Source organism: Henckelia pumila, chromosome 3 (assembly GCF_033568475.1).
Source record: "Henckelia pumila isolate YLH828 chromosome 3, ASM3356847v2, whole genome shotgun sequence".
Classification (NCBI taxonomy): Eukaryota; Viridiplantae; Streptophyta; class Magnoliopsida; order Lamiales; family Gesneriaceae; genus Henckelia; species Henckelia pumila.
The window spans coordinates 104161968-104182211 of NC_133122.1; positions in this window are offsets into that span (position 1 = coordinate 104161968).

Consider the following 20244-nt stretch of genomic DNA (forward strand, 5'->3'; position numbering starts at 1 on the left):
GGGAATGTCCCGGGCGGCCCGCGGAAAAATTAATTTTTTAATTTTTAAATTAAATTTTTATATGTTAAAATTCTATTTTTGGTCCGATCGAAAATTGTTTTTGATTGGTCCACGAGGCGTCGGATCGAATTGTTCGAGTCCGAATATTTTAAAATTGATTTTTGGATAAATTTGAATTTTTGGAAAATTTAAATATTTTATCCGTTAAATTGAATTTTGAAATTAATTATTTTTGGTACAATTGATGATAAGATATGATCTTATGGATATATTGAGTAAAATATGATTTTATGTATAAAATTGGATTTTATAGATAAAATATGATTTTATTTGATAAAAAGATAAATATGATTTTGTATGTAAAATAAGATTTTATATATGAAATATGATTTTATCATTTTTAAATTTAAATTGCCATTGCATGTTATTTAATAAATTAATTTTGAATTAAATGTTATTGGATAAGGATGATCGATTGCCATGACCAATTTTGTAGGTGTATGTTAGGAATTTACATTTGTTTTTATTGTTGTTGGATTTATTAATGGGTCTGGTTTATGGCCCAATATGAATTGTCATATGTAATAAAAGTGGGCTTGGTTTATGGCCCGTTCCCACCCCTTAAAAATGTATCCCCTACTTGTCATTGTTATTTATTGTAAATACATTAGATTTAGTGGGAGATGAAGATTTGAAGACGGAGGTGGGCCCAGCAGACAATAAAGACAGAAGAAATGTAAATTGGAAGCTCAATGTAATAGGATTGCATTGCATACTGCATGTTACCTAGGATTGGACTAAGACTCGTGATTGGCAACCACGGGTCGATTAGAAATGGAATCGATCATCCTATATAATATGTGATATTATTGTTGTATGCATGTTTTAGACAAAATTGTGGGAATCCGACAAGCATACAAAATTTTAAAAAATGATGAGACAAATTTTCAAAATTAAAATCCCTCATTTTAAATATGATTTAAAATTGATATCAAGATAAATAAAGGAAATTTAAATTTGTTTAAATGTTCCTACCTTCCATCAACGATCAATGTATGAGATGCTACCCGCGGATACGGTCCGGCTCATATTATTGGGAGGGCCCGTTCGTCGAAAAGCTGTACATTAGATCGACACATGTTGTAAGTTGGGTGGAACTCCCATGGGATCGGCTCATATTATTGGGGGATCCACATGGCGACCGTCCATCACAACTTAATATTGATGGGTCATCTTGACATGTCACAATAAACGGCGTCATATTATTGGGCCCTTATTGGACATGAGGTAAAAACGTGGAGGTTGCTTTGGAAGTAATTGGGCTCTACCTTTTGAAAATTATGGTTGGCTGATATTATTCGGGACCATAGTTTGTCAATTGGACTCCATGTTCTCACTAAGGAAAACAGTTTCCCGTTTTCACTAGAGGGTAGTGAAATCGTTAAAATAGTGGGAGTGAGATTCATAAAATAAATTTCGCCTATTTTATGTCTTAGTAAATTGCTTAAACAATCACTGATATTTGTTTGTTTCTTTTCAGTATTTCATAAAGATGAATTCGCGTAATCCACTTTTCTCGATCCTCGAACAAAATAAATTGACTGGCGCAAACTATACGGAATGGTTCCGTAAGTTGAAGATTGTCTTGACTTCGGAGAAGATGCTCTACGTGTTAGAAAAATCTCCTCCGAAGGAAGCACCAGCTGACATAAGTCCGGAAGAGTTAGCCAAACTTGATACATGGTGGGACCATGATATCAAGGCCAAATGCTATATGCAAGCCTCGATGTCTGATGAACTCCAGAGGCGATTTTAGGATACCGTGAATGCTGCTGACATTCACGTACAACTCAAGGAACTTTTTGGGGCTCAATCGAGGGCTGAAAGGTTCGCTACTGTAAAGGAGCTAATGACGTGTCGCATGCGTGAAGGGACTTCGGTCCGTGATCATGGGGTACGAGTGATTTGGCTCATACAGAAGTTGGTAACCCTTGATTTGGTGTTGGAGCATGAACTCAACGTGGACTTACTACTTCTATCTCTTCCTTCTTCGTTTGACGGATTTGTGGTGAATTTCAATATGAACAAGATAGAGGCCTCCCTTGAAGAGATGGTCAATATGCTTGTGACATATGAATCCACATTAAAGAAGGATAAACCGGCTTTCTTGGTGGGCTCCTCTTCTTCTGCTAAGAAGGGGCCAAGTACAAAGGGTAAGAAACGTTCTGCCCCACCCAAGAAAATCGAACCCGAGAAGAAGTACAAGACAAAGGCTTCAAACATGGAAAAGTCCAAGGATGTTTGCCATTACTGCAAGAAGCCCGGTCATTGGAAGCGTAACTGCAAGGAATATCTAGAGCAGTTGCGAACTGCGAAGGGTATGTTCTATATTGAAATAAATGTTTCACTTAATACTACTTCTTGGGTATTGGATACCGGATGTGGATCTCACATTTGCAATGATTTGCAGGTGATGACAAGAAGTCGCAGGCTTAGAATGGGTGAGACCCAGCTGAGGCTCGGAAATGGTTCCAGAGTTGAAGCTAAAGCTGTGGGAGATATTTATTTAATTTTGCAGAACGTTTTTAAGTTACTTTTGAGAGATGTTTTATTTGTTCCGAATTTGATTAAAAACATTATTTCTGTTTCTATGCTTGATAGAGATGGTTATTCTTGCAATTTTGTGAATGGGATTTGCAATATTTACAAGAATGAATGTTTGATTGGAAATGGACAACTTGAAAATGATCTATATAACTTAAAACTAAAAGACGTTCCAATAAATTATGTTGATAAACCGGCAACAACAAACAAAAGGAAAATCGATAGACAAAACCCGGCAAACCTTTGGCATGCTAGGCTAGGTCATATTTCCTCAAGGAGGATGAACAAGCTAGTGGGAGAGGGCATGTTTGATATGTCTGATATTAACTCTCTACCTACTTGTGAATCCTGCCTGAAAGGAAAAATGACTAAATCTCCTTTTAAGGGAAAACCTGAGCGTAGTCAAAATCTGTTGGATTTGATCCATACAGATGTTTGTGGTCCATTTAGAGTTGGTACTCAATATGGCCACACCTACTTCATTACCTTTACTGATGATTATTCGAGGTATGGGTATTTATATTTAATGAAATATAAGTCTGAAGCATTTGAAAAGTTCAAAGAATTCAAGGCTGAAGTAGAAAACAAGCTAGGTAAAAGTATTAAAGCACTTCTATCGGATCGAGGTAGAGAATACTTAAGTACCGAGTTTTTGGACTATCTGAAAGAGAATGGGATTCTCTCTCAGTGGACCCCTCCTATGACACCACAGCTGAATGGTGTATCGGAGCGTCGTAATCGAACTTTGTTGGACATGGTTCGATCCATGATGAGCTTTACTGAGCTTCCACCTTCGTTTTGGGGCTATGCACTTGAAACGGCGGTATTGTTGTTGAACAACGTCCACACTAAAGCAGTGGACAAAACACCATACGAGTTATGGAATGGCAAAGCTCCTAAGTATTCGTACTTGAGGATTTGGGGATGTCCTGCTTACGTGAAGCGGACAGTGGGAGATAAGTTGGATAGTCGATCCACCTTATGTTATTTTGTAGGGTATCCGAAGAATTCAATCGGATATTATTTCTATTATCCTGCTGAAACAAAGGTGTTTGTTTCAAGGAATGCCACCTTCTTGGAGAAGGAGTTCTTATTGGATAAGAAAGGCGAGATGATGGAACTCGAAGAAATTTGAGAAGAACCCGAAATACAAAATAACGATCCTACACCTCAGGAACCATTGATAGACACGCCTGTACCTAGAAGATCCGAGAGGACTTCTAGACCTCCTATTCGATATGGTCTTCTTCTTGAAGGGGATCAAGATGAACCCGATGTTGGATGTGATCCAAGAAACTTCAAGGAAGCAATTTCTGATGCGGATTCAAATTTATGGCTTGAAGCTATGCAGTCGGAAATAGATTCGATGCATACAAACCAAGTTTGGTCTTTAGTAGATCCTCCCGATGGAATTGTTCCAATAGGGTGTAAATGGATCTACAAGAGAAAGCTTGGGCCTGATGGTAAGGCATTGACCTACAAGGCGTGATTGGTGGCGAAAGGTTATACTCAAAGACAAGGAGTTGACAATGATGAAACCTTTTCACCAGTTGCAATGTTCAAGTCCATAAGAATCCTTATTGCCATAGCTGCTTGGTATGACTATGAGATATGACAAATGGATGTGAAGACTGCTTTTCTTAATGGAGACATTAAGGAAGAAATCTATATGAAGCAGCCTGAGGGGTACACATCCATGGGAAGCGAGCATAAGGTATGCAAGCTTCAGAGATCAATTTATGGTCTAAAACAAGCATCAAGAAGTTGGAACCAGAAATTTGATGAAACAATAAAGGATTTTGGTTTCATCAAGAACCCGGAGGAACCATGCGTGTACAAGAAAGTAGTTAAGGATGCTGTGACATTCTTAGTACTTTATGTTGATGACATCCTACTCATTGGGAATGACGTAGGGATGTTGCAGTCAACAAAGATATGATTATCAGGTAGATTCTCGATGAAGGATTTGGGTGAGGCATCCTATATTCTAGAGATACAGATCTATAGAGATAGATCTAAGAGAATGATAGGACTCACTCAATCAACCTACACCGACACCATATTGAAACGGTTTTCAATGGATGGGTCCAAGAGAGGACATCTACCCATGTGTCATGGAGTTTCTCTATCCAAGTCTATGTGTCCCAAGACTGATGAAGAGATAGAGAAAATGACACATGTACCATATGCGTCAGCCATAGGTAGTATCATGTATGGATTGATATCTACCAGATCGGATATAGCATTTGCTCTGAGTGTCACGAGCAGATATCAAGCTAATCCCGGTCAAATGCATTGGAAAGCCGTGAAGGACATTCTTAAGTACTTACGAAGGACTAAGAATATGTTCATGGTATATGGAGGAAGAGAACTAAAATTGGAAGGCTATACCGACTCTAGCTTCCAAAGTGACGTGGATGACTCGAAGTCAACCTCTGGATTTGTGTTCATGCTCAATGGCGGTGCTGTCTCTTGGAAGAGTTCCAAGCAGGACACCACAACGGATTCCACCACTGAGGCAGAATACATTGCAGCATCAGCTGCTGCTAAAGAGGCCGTTTGGATGAGGAATTTTGTCCAAGAGTTGGGCGTCATTCCTGAAGTTGTTGGTCCAGTCCCGGTGTACTGTGACAACACGGGTGCCATTGCTCAGGCAAAGGAACCAAGGTCTCATCAAAGATCCAAAGACGTACTGAGGAAATACCACATCATCCGGGAGATTGTGGAAAGAGGAGACATCACTGTCGAGAGAGTGGCCTCTGCAGACAATATCGCTGATCCACTTACTAAGCCCTTGCCAAGACCATTATTTGACAAACATCGCGAAGCAATGGGTCTACGAAGTATGACTAGTTGGCTATAGGGCAAGTCGAAGATTGAAAGAGTGGGTGCCCGGTGAGCCAACTTGTGGCTAAGGGCTTTGATGACTCTTTGTATAAACAATCTTTTGTTTAATATAATTTACACTTTTATTAATGGCAATGACTTTATCTTTCTTCATATTGTTATATTGTGATATACTATTGTTGTTTTGATAAAGACCTTGAATATACTATAGTGTATGTAAGATGTGGTAGAACATGGGGATGTCTATCATGAAACACATCTTATAGTCACTGTATATTCTAAACTGTTCCTAGTCGATTGAGCCGTCCGATAATAAGGATAAGGATCGCTCGAGTTTGAGACTAGCATTTGCGATGCAGAGTACCACGTTTCATTGGTAAGGAACATAGAGATGTTCGAAGCATGCAAATGGATATTCATACGATGAATGATCGAACTACCCTATCCGGACTTTCCAAGTGGTTATCACTTATCCAGTGGATAAAGTCCGCGGTTTTGGTTGTACACCATTAGTCCTTACTACTTGAAACATCATTGAGACTCTATATGCTAGTACTGTGCTTTGACTCGTTTACCGACTCTATTGGGGTCATCAGGTGTCGGGATTGGGTACAGTTACAACACATATAGGAGTCGATGCTTTGTTGTCAAGGATTCACCACATACTTTCGAGTGTGGATATCCTATGCGATCTGAGGAGATATTAGTGTGACGAATCTCTAGCCAGAGTACATGATGTGTTTTAAGAAATGGTTTCTTAGTAACACATGCGATGTCACTATTTGATCTTCAAGATGTATTGCATAGTTATCGAATCTCGAACGACTCTCGATATACCAATGGTTGTTGATTCGATCGGGATATATGGATGAAGAGACCGTACTGTACGCTAACCAAAATCTATTGGTTCTTGCAGGCACTATCAGTGATACCTAGGGAATCATGGGGCGATGTTGCTAGGCGCTCATACCATGATTCGATGGGCAAGTCGGAAATTGTTGTTCCGAGTCACAAGGAGTTGTGAGCCCACGACTAGCTGTATCCCTGAACCATTGAGGGTCACACAGAGTAATGGATTTTTAATTCCCGTTGAGATAGTTAAATTTAAAGAGTTAAATTTAATGAACAAAGAAGTTGGACTTCTTAATTAAGAGTAGAGGAGTAAGATTTCCTAAAATGACATAGGGATGGGCATTTTTGGAAATCACTGAATTCGGATTCAGAAAAAATTTATCTTGACTTTAAAAGGTGCAGAAATGGTTTTTGTGCACATTGGTGAAATCGGTTTATCAATCGGAGTCATGATGAATTTTATATTAATTTCTGAACATGCGGGCTTTGCTTGTCAGGCTTGAACTTATGACTAATGGGCCCTAAGCTGTTAGTGGCCTACATTATAAATAATTTATTGCAGTACAGAAATTACACACAACAGGTCACAAATTTTCGAAAACCTAGTGATTTTCTCTCAGTAGTGGCCGCCCCCCTTCCCCCTCTGCTCGGCAAAATCCAGTCTGTGAATTTTGAATTACAGTCTGGTTTAACGGATCAAATTCGTTAATCTCTTCGTAGAAACTTCTGATAGATTTTATAGTGCAATCTATCAGAGGGATTAATTATCCGTTCGTGGACCTGATTGAAGAACAGTTCGTCCATCAGTTCTAGGGATATACAACAAGAGCAGAGCAATTTGTTGGTGTCCAAAATCTCGATTCGAGATTGAAGGTAAAAATTTATAATCGTTATTTAATTTTTACACACACAATTTAATCGTAAAAGTTTTGATACCCAATATGGAATCGTTCCATATAAAATTTTAAACTTCCGCTGCACCGGGTATCAATTCTGATTGATCTGATCGCCGCGTTATCCAACAAGAAGATCTATCCGAGTTTTTGCTATTCAAGCCGAGCCAGAATTATTATATCGATTAAAGAAGCACAAAAATTTGATCCGAGTATTCAGAGTTCGATAGAGAAAGTCAGAACGGGACACCATTCTGAGTTTCAGGTCAGTGATGATACATTATTTGTGAATAATCGTATTGTTGTGCCAGATGTTTCTGAGTTGAGACAGCGTATTTTGCGAGAGGCACATTGCAGTCGATTTAGTGTTCATCCAGGTGGCCAAAAATTGTATAATGACTTGAGGAATCAGTTCTGGTGGAAGAAAATGAAGAATGATGTTACAAGGTTTGTATCCCGATGTTTGAACTGACAACAAGTGAAAGCAGAAAGAAAAAGACCGGGTGGTTTGTTACACAGTTTATCTGTTCCTGAATAGAAATGGGATCACATTTTGATGGATTTCTTCACAAAACTAACGTACAGTCCGAGGTTGTGATGCTATCTGGGTAGTGATTGACCTATTGATGAAGTCTGCTTGTTTTATCCCATACAGAATGAACTACAAACATGATCAGATGGCCGATATTTATGTCAGAGATTTTGTCAGATTTCATGGTGTGCCGAAGTCAATTGTTTTAGACAAAGATTGTAGTAACCCGTATCCAAAATTAATTATTAATGAGTAATTAATCATGTGATCATGTTTTAATACATGATTAAGGAAGTTTCTGTTGGATTAACGGACTTCAAAAATTTATTCAGAATGATCGGAAATGGCCCGAAGGGTGACCAAGAATGGAAGCAACGTTCTGGCAGTGATGTCATCTTTGAAGTTAAAAATATTACGTCATTGCTTACGCACTTGATGGGACATCGGAAGCAACAAAGAGGAACGGACGCAACATTCGTCAGGCAGAACGGACGCAACGAAACAAAACGGAAGCAACGTTCCGTGTCTATAAATAGAGGGTCCGAGAATTCATTTCTTGCACCTCTTTCCTCTCTTCTATCTTGATTCCTTAGCCTTCTAACTTAGATCTAGGGAAATCTAGGCATCCTATTGGGATTCCAGAAGTGGCATAGCGATTCAGGCATCGTAGCGGAGATGTGGCCTAGTTTGTAGGCAATTGTCATCAGCGGGCTGACGAGGGACGCAGGTATAGCTATGGTCTCCTTAAATTATTTAGGAGTATGAAATATCTTAGTTAATGCTTTTAGAGCTTAATTAATGATGCATGAGTATTTTCATAGTAGAGCTGATGTAGGCTTGTAACCTAGAGTTGGACTACTAGGAGTGCCTGTAGAAAGGTATGTAAGTACTGACTGAGATAGCCAGTGGGTTTTGCATGCTTATATGTTGCATTTGTGTGTCATATTATTATGCAACATGTGCATATCATATTGTGACTGTCCATCTTTTGAGATGAGCCATGTAGGGACGCTCAGCCCTGTTCGGACGGTTGATGTCAAGCGCCCCGCGACCGACGGGTTAGCCGGCACTGACATCTGTAAGACACGGTCTACGTCCGATAGGAATGAGCAGTGTACACAGGGTTTACTCCCCGGGTTGTACCACTCATGTCCTAGGCGCCATTACTGAGCAGTTGTATACAGTTATCCCAGATATGGATACCCTGTCATTTGCATGCATCATATTTGTATGTCTTACCCGTGCTTTCGTATTGAGCTTAGAGCTCACGTCCAGTATTTTCTGTGTATCTGGACACCCCATTCGACGGGGCAGGTGTAGGTGCAGGATTGAGCACTAGGAGCTTAGAGTAGCCAGTGATCAGTAAAGACAGCAGGATTAGCTGTAGGTTTTTACCCTTTAGTCTTATTCATTCGATTGGGTTGTATTTTTTTAACCGGTTGTATTTTGCCGATCTGCTTTTATTTAAGTCTTCCACAGCGATTTATTTAATGCATGCTTAATTATGCTCTTAACTCTGATTAGGTAAAGGATCCAGGTAGGGTCGCTACATTTATTGGTATCAGAGCGCATGCATGCAAGAGACTTGGGATATAATATTAAGACTTTGGGTTATCCTTATAGGATTGATGAGACCTTGGAAGAGGTGATGATGCGGAGATTAGGTTGCCCAAAGACTATCATCATCTGCAGTATTTCTAAAGATTTGGCTAATGGAATTCCAGCAAGTACGGACATGAGGGATGAATCGTGTCCGAGATTTCGAGATTTCTACTCATGTGGATCCTAGCTTTGGATCGATTACCGGATGCCAGAGGCAGTGACAGATGATTGGTGGGGACTTACTTGATGCTTGCATCTGTACAGTCATTACCATGATTACACTACTCTGAAGATTCTCCAGTCGTAGTTGGAGAGATTGTCAGATAGACCTTCACCAGGGAATGCCTCGAGTGTCTAAAGCATGACAGGTTTCGAGCGAAAGGTCTTTAAACTCATGCAGAACATGGTTTTGCCGGTATGCTTGTATCGATGCTTTTGGTAGGCATACGGGAAACTTCATGTTCAAAAGCATGATTTGGTTACAAGAATAAAGCTGACGGTAGATCGTGAGCAGAAGAGGTCGACTGACAGGCACTGACGCAGAGTATAGCGGGTTAGCGAGCTCGAGTTATTTCTCCGGAAGTCTTGGCAGGATGAGATACCGAGAGGTTTGAGCAGGAGTATGCTTTTATCGATGCGTGTGTCTATTAGAAGCTTCATGCTCAAGAAACGAAGATTAGTGCGATGATTTAAATACTGTATTGTTGTAGCTGTAAATAATATTTTAGTCGTAATGAATCATCATACTATGGTTGTATCATTTCAAGTTTGGTTGTACATTTCATTGTATTTTGAATACTGTATGTATTACATGAGATTGTAATAAAGAGAATTGTACATAACTTGAAATAAATGATACATGTACTATTTATCCAGCAATTCGTGAATGATTGCATGATTGTGCGAATGGTTGGCGTGGTTTTAGTTGATTAGTGTTCAACTATTGTAGCTCATGGGATTTGAGTGGGCCGACTGTGACTGTTTGACTTGTGATTAGTCTAGGTGTTTTCCTAGGATTGACCTAGTTAGTCAGAAAACTAAGATAGTGCCAGCGATGAGTGGACTCATCTAGAGGCGTAAGATTATTGTTCGATTTAGAACATTGGACTTTGTTCTAGGTTGTTTCTTTAGAACAGTAGGTTGTCTGACCTTCGTTAGGTTGAGACTTGTGATGATGGGTTTTCATTGGGATACCAGGTCTAGTATATGCCGAGAGTTGTGGACTATGACCATTACTAGACGTGATGGGGCGCGACCCTATGCCAGTGTTACTCTGAGAGTCCTTGTACTTCAGAGGTTACCTGGGAGCCTTCATGCTTCAGGATTGGAGGTGGGAAAGCTACTCAGTCTAGGGATTTGGTAGCAGTCACGACAGGGTATGACCTTGGATTAGATATCAGGTCTGATATCGATGGTTCGATATCGTCTGGTGTGCCAGAGATATAGTGGGAATACTCTGCTATGAGAACCAGTCTTGGAGGGATTTCCTTGACGAGTGTGTACTCTGAGCAGATAAGTTTTAACCTTTGGGTTACTTCTAGAAGTGTGGATCTAGTAGGTGGACGGGTTTCTATCAGCAATGGCTAAGGGTTGTCATTAGAGTTGTGGTTAGAGTTTCCCTATGATAAGAGTCATCCAAGAACTTGGATGAGATGTTGTTTTAAGACTTCGACTCGAAGACGAGGACTACTCTATGATGATTGATTTCATTTGTGATGGATTATATAAGATGTTAAGGATTGTACATGACTATTTGAGATGAGATGGAAGCGTGGCCTATGACTGTGAAACCTAGGTGGTTGTCCAGGTGGGTTATCGTGGTAAGCTACCCTAGTCTTGAATTGTTGCACATTCTTAGCAAGGGATATGATCAGGAGAGTGTCCGAAGATTGTGGGAATCTTTGGGATTCGTTAGTTATTCTTCTTGGACTTGACGAATCGTGATGTTCATCTTGAATGAACAAGGTAAGGACAGTGAGTCCAATGTTTGCGCTAAGTACTGCCTGATATTTTCATATGTTGAGCATAGGATTTTCCATGGGATGGAAATGGGCTTACTTTATCTTGATGTTTGCCTTGAGTGAACAAGACAACGATTGGTAGTGCTAAGGTGGCACGGGAATTGTGGTAATGACTACTAGGGACTATTGGCTAACTCTATTAGAGTTAGTTTGATTAAGTTCAATGTACGAGGCAGCTGTCAGTAGTAAGGCACGAGATTGTGTCGATAGGCTAATAATAGCTATTTTCTTGTTATCAAGTATGGGTATGTTGAAACCAGAGCAATTTGGGTATTCCAAGTGTTTGGAAATAGTTCTTCGTGGTAGCTGAGTCATGGTTATTGATTGAGCCACGTAGGTTTATTTGATTTGTGGTTGTTTGATCGGAAGTGTGCGAACTTCAGTAGTTCGACGAGATTGATAAGGTAAATCCAATCAGTGATGATTTGGATGTAGCAATCGAGAAATACTTGGGATATTATTTTGTCGCTTAGTTCTTAGGAGATGAGTACTTGGTACAATCTCAGAGCATTTGGCACTTTGGATGATTTAGAGTCTCTAGGATTGCCAGAGATGAATATTTTGAGATTTCTGCTAATCGGGAACGATTGCAACTGGACTTTTATTATCAAGTTAAGCGATAACTTGACAATAGAGACGAATATACCTAAAGATTAGAATTGACTTGTATGGTCAAGTTAGGTGTTAACTTGATAGGAGAAGCAAGCGAAGGAATTTATACTTTTCGGATAGTGTTCCTGTGGGGAAATCTATGTATATCGTTGTGTTTGGATTCGACGAGTAGCTGAAAATGCTAATGGACATTAGCAAGGAAACATCAGTTGTCGTATCGTGAGGCGTGACATTAGCTGGGATCTAGTTCTCGAGATCCAGCAGGTTGTGTCACTAATCTTTCAGCGAGTGATGTGCAATATCTCTGAAGTGACTGAGATAGTCAAGGATCAACTTAGTAGCCAACGAGGTTTGCCTTTGGGGTAGAAGATTTCGCAAGATCGTGACGGATCGAATTTGTTCTTTTGATTCAGTGAGTCACATCCATGCAGACTGTTTGTCAAAGATATTGCATTTTAGCAATGAATGACAATCAGGGGCGTTTTGTATGACAAGTTACTTCGAGCGTAAGTGTTTCCATGGAGTGACTAGGGAATAGATGAATTAGTCATTTCAGCGCTAAGGCAGATGCCTTCAGGAAAAGGAGCGATTTGACTGTTGAGAATCCGTTGGGATTTAGTTTCCAGAATCTTTATGTTCAACCGTGGTAGGTTGGGACGAGCGATGATGGTATCACCAGAGACTTCGAGTTGAGTTATATCAGGCGCATTTAACTGTCGAGTTTCGAGATGGAACATGAAGCATTTCCATATGTTTGTGTACTGTGGAATGTCCCAATCGAGCATATTACTGGGATCTTTCCTTAGTCTTGATGTGTGCACAGTGATTGCGAGTATGTATAACTATCATAAGGATGTCTATCGATTGAATTCGTGGGTGAATAACCTATGGTCGAGATGATGTAGATCATCAGAGGTGTGATAACTTCTATTGCAATGTATGTGTGGCTTCGCAGGCCAATGGCTAAGAGATGACTTAGAGTCATTATCGGTGAACGATGGTAGTTTTCATCAAGGAATAGTGTTGAGTTATACTAAGAAACATGAACTGTGATTAGTACAAGACTGGATGGTCTGAGTTCTCAGTAATTGCCTTTGGGAAGCTTGTTTTGCTTCGTAGGGGCATGGGGAGGATGACCAGTCTAGGGAATCGTGTTAAGCAGTTACGTTGGTGTATAGCTTTGTGGAGACTAAATTCTCTTGAGAAGAAATTCGGGCTTTGTTGTGTCAGCACAGTGTTGGGATTGGTGTTTCCTGACCAGAGGTGTTGAGCACCGAGAATTTTTTGAACCATTAGATGTTTAGATCTAGTTTGGTGTTTCGACGAATGTAGTAAACCAGTCAGGTTATGACTTGTTCTTTGTCAGTCTAAGACTTTTCCTTGGGACGATGATCTCGATCAAGTGGGTGTTGGCATCTTTCGTGATCAGAGAGATCGTGGTCAGTATGGAAGACGTATCAGTGTTGTGATACATTAGTGCCAAGGAAGTTTGAATATCAACCAACAGTGCAGAAATCTTCAGTTGGTAGGATGTTAATGTAGTTCAGCATTAATGGAGCTTGCAGGGAATTCGATGAGAGTCTGAGTGTGTCGGAGGATATTTGGACCAGGCACTCGAGCAAGGGTTTCTAGTACGTTCTCGAGGTTTTACCCTAGATTTCGAGGACGAAATCTTTTAAGGGGGGGAGAATGTAGTAACCCGTATCCAAAATTAATGATTAATGATTAATTAATCATGTGATCATGTTTTATTACATGATTAAGGATATTTCTGCTGGATTAACGGACTTCAAAAATTGATTCAGAATGATCGAAAATGGCCCGAAGGGTGACCAAGAACGGAAGCAACGTTCATGAACGGAAGCAACATTCTGGCAGTGATGTCATCCGTGACGTCAAAAATATTACGCCATTGCTTACGCACTTGATGGGAAATCGGAAGCAACAAAGAGGAATGGACGCAACGTTCATCAGGCAGAACGGACGCAACGAACCCGAACGGAAGCAACGTTCTGTGTCTATAAATATAGGGTCCGAGAATTCATTTCTTGCACCTCTTTCCTCTCTTCTCTCTCGATTCTTTCCTCTCCTCTCTCTCGATTCCTTAGCCTTCTAACTCAGATCTAGGGAAATCTAGGCATCCTATTGGGATTCTGGAAGTGGCATAGCGATCCAGGCATCGTAGCGGAGCTGTGGCCTAGTTTAAAGTCAATTGCCATCAGCGGGCTGACGACGGACGCAGGTATAGCTATGGTCTCCTTATATTATTTAGGAGTATGAAATAGCTTAGTTAAGGCTTTTAGAGCTTAATTAATGATGCATGGGTATTTGCATTGTAGAGCTGATGTAGGCTTGGAACCTAGAGTGGGACTGCTAGGACTGCCTGTAGAAAGGTACGTAAGTACTGACTGAGATAGCCAGCGGATTTTGCATGCTTATGTTGGAGAACGGCGATCAGATCAATCAGAATTGATACCTGGTGCAGCGGAAGTTTAAAAATTTTATATGGAACGATTCCATAATGGGTATCAAAACTTTACGATTAAATTGTGTGTGTAAAAATTAAATAACAATTATAAATTTTTACCTCCAATCTCGAATCGAGATTATGGACACCAACAGATTGCTCTTCTCTTGTTGTATCTCCCAGGAACTGATGGACGAACTGTTCTTCAATTAGGTCCACGAACAGATATTTAATCTCTCTGATAGATTGCACTAGAAAATCTATCAGAAGTTTCTACGAAGAGAATTAACGAATTTGATCCGTTAATCCAGACTGTAATTCAAAATTCACAGACTGGATTTTTTCCGAGCAGAGGGGAGGGGGGCGGCCACTATTTGAGAGAAAACTAGGGTTTTTTGAAAATTGTGACCTGTGTTGTTTTGTGTAATTTCTGTACTGCAATAACTTATTTATAATGTGGGCTGCTAACAGCTTAGGGCCCATTAGTCATAAGTTCAAGCCTGACAAGCAAAGCCCGCATGTTCAGAAATTAATATAAAATTCATCGTGACTCTGATTGATAAACCGATTTTACCAATGTTCACAGAAACCATTTCTGCACCTTTTAAAGTCAAGATAAATTTTTCTGAATCCGAATTCAGTGGTTTCCAAAAATGCCCATCCCTATGTCATTTTAGGAAATCTTACTCCTCTACTCTTAAATAAGAAGTCCAACTTCTTTGTTCATTAAATTTAACTCTTTAAATTTAACTATCTCAACGGGGATTAAAAATCCATTACTCTGTGTGACCCTCAATGGTTCAGGGATACAGCTAGCCGTGGGCCCACAACTCCTTGTGACTCGGAACAACAATTTCCGACTTGCCCATCGAATCATGGTAAGAGCGCCTAGCAACATCGCCCCATGATTCCCTAGGTATCACTGATAGTTCCTGCAAGAACCAATAGATTTTGGTTAGCGTACAGTACGGTCCCTTAATCCATATATCCCGATCGAATCAACAACCATTGGTAAATCGAGAGTCGTTCGAGATTCGATAACTATGCAATACATCTTGAAGATCAAATAGTGACATCGCATGTGCTACTAAGAAACCATTTCTTAAAACACATCATGTACTCTGGCCAGAGATTCGTCACACTAATATCTCCTCAGATCGCATAGGATATCCACACTCGCAAGTATGTGGTGAATCCTTGACAACAAAGCATCGACTCCTATATGTGTTGTAACTGTACCCAATCCCAACACCTGATGACCCCAATATAGTCGGTAAATGAGTCAAAGCACAGTACTAGCATATAGAGTCTCAATGATGTTTCAAGTAGTAAGGACTAATGGTGTACAACCAAAACCGCGGACTTTATCCACTCGATAAGTGATAACCACTTGGAAAGTCCGGATAGGGTAGTTCGATCATTCATCGTATGAATATCCATTTGCATGCTTTGAAAATCTCCATGTTCCTTACCAATGAAACGTGGTACTCTGCATCGCAAATGCTAGTCTAAAACTCGAGCGATCCTTATCCTTATTATCGGACGGCTGAATCGACTAGGAACAGTTTAGAATATACAGTGACTATAAGATGTGTTTCATGATAGCCATCCCAATGTGCTACCACATCTTACATACACTATAGTATATTCAAGGTCTTTATCAAAACAACAATAGTATATCACAATATAACAATATGAAGAAAGATAAAGTCATTGCCATTAATAAAAGTGTAAAATATATTAAACAAAAGATTGTTTATACAAAGAGTCATCAAAGCCCTTAGCCACAAGTTGGCTCACCGGGCACCCACTCTTTCAATCTCCCACTTGCCCTAAAGCCAACTAGTCATACTACGTAGACCCATTGCTTCGCTATGTTTGTCAAATAATGGTCCTGGCAAGGGCTTAGTAAGTGGATCAGCGATATTGTCTGCAGAGTCCACTCTTTTGACAGTGATGTCTCCTCTTTCCACAATCTCCCGGATGATGTTGTATTTCCTCAGTACGTGTTTGGATCTTTGATGAGACCTTGGTTCCTTTGCCTGAGCAACGGCACCCGTGTTGTCACAGTACACCGGGACTGGACCAACAACTTCCGGAATAACGCCCAACTCTTGGACGAAATTCCTCATCCAAACGGCCTTTTTAGCAGCAGCTGATGCTGCAATGTATTCTGCCTCAGTGGTGGAATCCGCTGTGGTGTCCTGCTTGGAACTCTTTCAAGAGACAGCACCGCCATTGAGCATGAACACAAATCCAGAGGTTGACTTCGAGTCATCCACGTCACTTTGGAAGCTAGAGTCGGTATAGCCTTCCAATTTTAGTTCTCTTCCTCCATATACCATGAACATATTCTTAGTCCTTCGTAAGTACTTAAGAATGTCCTTCACGGCTTTCCAATGCATTTGACCGGGATTAGCTTTATATCTGCTCGTGACACTCAGAGCAAATGCTACATCCGGTCTGGTAGATATCATCCCATACATGATACTACCAATGGCTGACGCATATGGTACATGTGTCATTTTCTCTATCTCTTCATCAGTCTTGGGACACATAGACCTGGATAGAGAAACTCCATGACACATAGGTAGATGTCCTCTCTTGGACCCATCCATTGAAAACCGTTTCAATATGGTGTCGATGTAGGTTGCTTGAGTGAGTCCTATCATTCTCTTAGATCTATCTCTATAGATCTGTATCCCTAGAATATAGGATGCCTCACCCAAATCCTTCATCGAGAATCTACCTGATAACCATATCTTTGTTGACTGCAACATCCCTACATCATTCCCAATGAGTAGGATGTCATCAACATAAAGTACTAAGAATGTCACAGCATCCTTAACTACTTTCTTGTACACGCATGGTTCCTCTGGGTTCTTGATGAAACCAAAATCCTTTATTGTTTCATCAAATTTCTAGTTCCAACTTCTTGATGCTTGTTTTAGACCATAGATTGATCTATGAAGCTTGCATACCTTATGCTCGCTTCCCATGGATGTGTATCCCTCAGGCTGCGTCATATAGATCTCTTCCTTAATGTTTCCATTAAGAAATGCAGTCTTCACATCCATTTGTCATATCTCATAGTCATACCAAGCAGCTATGGCAATAAGGATTCTTATGGACTTGAACATTGCAACTGGTGAAAAGGTTTCATCATAGTCAACTCCTTGTCTTTGAGTATAACCTTTCACCACCAATCGCGCCTTGTAGGTCAATACCTTACCATCAGGCCCAAGCTTTCTCTTGTAGATCCATTTACACCCTATTGAAACAATTCCATCGGGAGGATCTACTAAATACCAAACTTGGTTTGTATGCATCGAATCTATTTCCGACTGCATAGCTTCAAGCCATAAATTTGAATCCGCATCAGAAATTGCTTCTTTGAAGTTTCTTGGATCACATCCAACATCGGGTTCATCTTGATCCCCTTCAAGAAGAAGACCATATCGAATAGGAGGTCTAGAAGTCCTCTCGGATCTTCTAAGTATAGGCGTGTCTATCAATGGTTCCTGAGGTGTAGGATTGTTATTTTGTATTTCGGGTTCTTCTCGAATTTCTTCGAGTTCCATCATCTCGCCTTTCTTATCCAATAAGAACTCCTTCTCCAAGAAGGTGACATTCCTTGAAACAAACACCTTTGTTTCAGCAGGATGATAGAAATAATATCCGATTGAATTCTTCGGATACCCTACAAAATAACATAAGGTGTATCGACTATCCAACTTATCTCCCACTGTCTACTTCACGTAAGCAGGACATCCCCAAATCCTCAAGTACGAATACTTAGGAGCTTTGCCATTCCATAACTCGTATGGTGTTTTGTCCACTGCTTTGGTGTGGACGTTGTTCAACAACAATACCGCCGTTTCAAGCGCATAGCCCCAAAACGAAGGTGGAAGCTCAGTGAAGCTCATCATGGATCGAACCATGTCCAACAAAGTTCGATTACGACGCTCCGATACACCATTCAGCTGAGGTGTCATAGGAGGAGTCCACTGAGAGAGAATCCCATTCTCTTTCAGATAGTCCAAAAACTCGGTACTTAAGTATTCTCCACCTTTCAGATAGTTCAAATGCTTTAGACTTATATTTCATTAAATATAAATACCCATACCTAGAATAATCATCAGTAAAGGTAATGAAGTAGGTGTGGCCATATTGAGTACCAATTCTAAATGGACCACAAACATCTGTATGGATCAAATCCAACAAATTTTGACTACGCTCAGGTTTCCCCTTAAAAGGAGATTTAGTCATTTTTCCTTTCAGGCAGGATTCACAAGTAGGTAGAGAGTTAATTTCAGACATATCAAACATGCCCTCTCCCACTAGCTTGTTCATCCTCCTTGAGGAAATATGACCTAGCCTAGCATGCCAAAGGTTTGCCGGGTTTTGACTATCGATTTTCCTTTTGTTTGTTGTTACCGGTTTATCAACATAATTTATTGGAACGTCTTTTAATTTTAAGTTATATAGATCGTTTTCAAGTTGTCCATTTCCAATCAAACATTCATTCTTGTAAATATTGCAAATTTCATTCACAAAATTGCAAGAATAACCATCTCTATCAATCATAGAAACAAAAATAATGTTTTTAATCAAATCTGGAACAAATAAAACATCTCTCAAAAGTAACTTAAAATCGGTTTGCAAATATTTCCCATAGCTATGGATTTAACTCTGGAACCATTTCCGAGCCTTGACTGGATCTCACCCATCCTTAGCCTATTACTTCTTGTCATCATTTGCAACTCATTGCAAATATGAGATCTACATCTGGTATCCAATATCCAAGAAGTAGTATTAAGAAAAACATGTAAAACATACCCTTTGCAGTTCGCAACTGCTCGAGTTATTCCTTGCAGTTACGTTTCCAATGACCGGGTTTCTTGCAGTGATGGCAAACTTGTTTAGACTTGTCCAATTTTGCATGTAACATTTGGCCTTGAGATCATGGTCCAACCATTTCTCTAGTTCGGCCAACCTTTCGGCAGTTACATCAGCCGGGGTTGTTTTCGGAGAAGCCTCTTCTAACACTTAGAAAATCTTTTCCGAACTTAGGACAATCTTAACTTATGGAATCATTCTGTATTGTTTGCGCCAGTAAGTTTGTTTTGTTGGAGAATTGAAACATGTGGATTACGAAGATTCATCATAATGATATACTGAGATGAAACAGACAATTATCGATGATTGTTTAATTAATTTACTAAGACATAAAATAGGCAAAATTTATTTTATGAATCTCACTCCCACTATTTTAACGATTTCACTACCCTCTAGTGAAAACGGGAAACTGTTTTCCTTAGTGGGAACATGGAGTCCAATTGACAAACTATGGTCCCGAATAATATCAGCCAACCATAATTTTCAAAAGGTAGAGCCCAATTGCTTCAAAAGCAACCTCCACGTTTTTACCTCATGTCCAATAAGGGCCCAATAATATGACGCCGTTTATTGTGACATGTCAAGATGACCCATCAATATTAAGTTGTGATGGACGGTCGCCATGTGGATCCCCCAATAATATGAGCCGATCCCATGGGAGTTCCACCCAACTTACAACATGTGTCGATCCAATGTACAGCTTTGTGACGAACGGGCCCCCCCAATAATATGAGCCGGACCGTATCCGCGGGTAGCATCTCATACATTGATCGTTGATGGAAGGTAGGAACATTTAAACAATTTTAAATTTCCTTTATTTATCTTGATATCAATTTTATATCATATTTAAAATGAGGGATTTTAATTTTGAAAATTTGTCTCATCATTTTAAAATTTGTATACTTGCCGGATTCA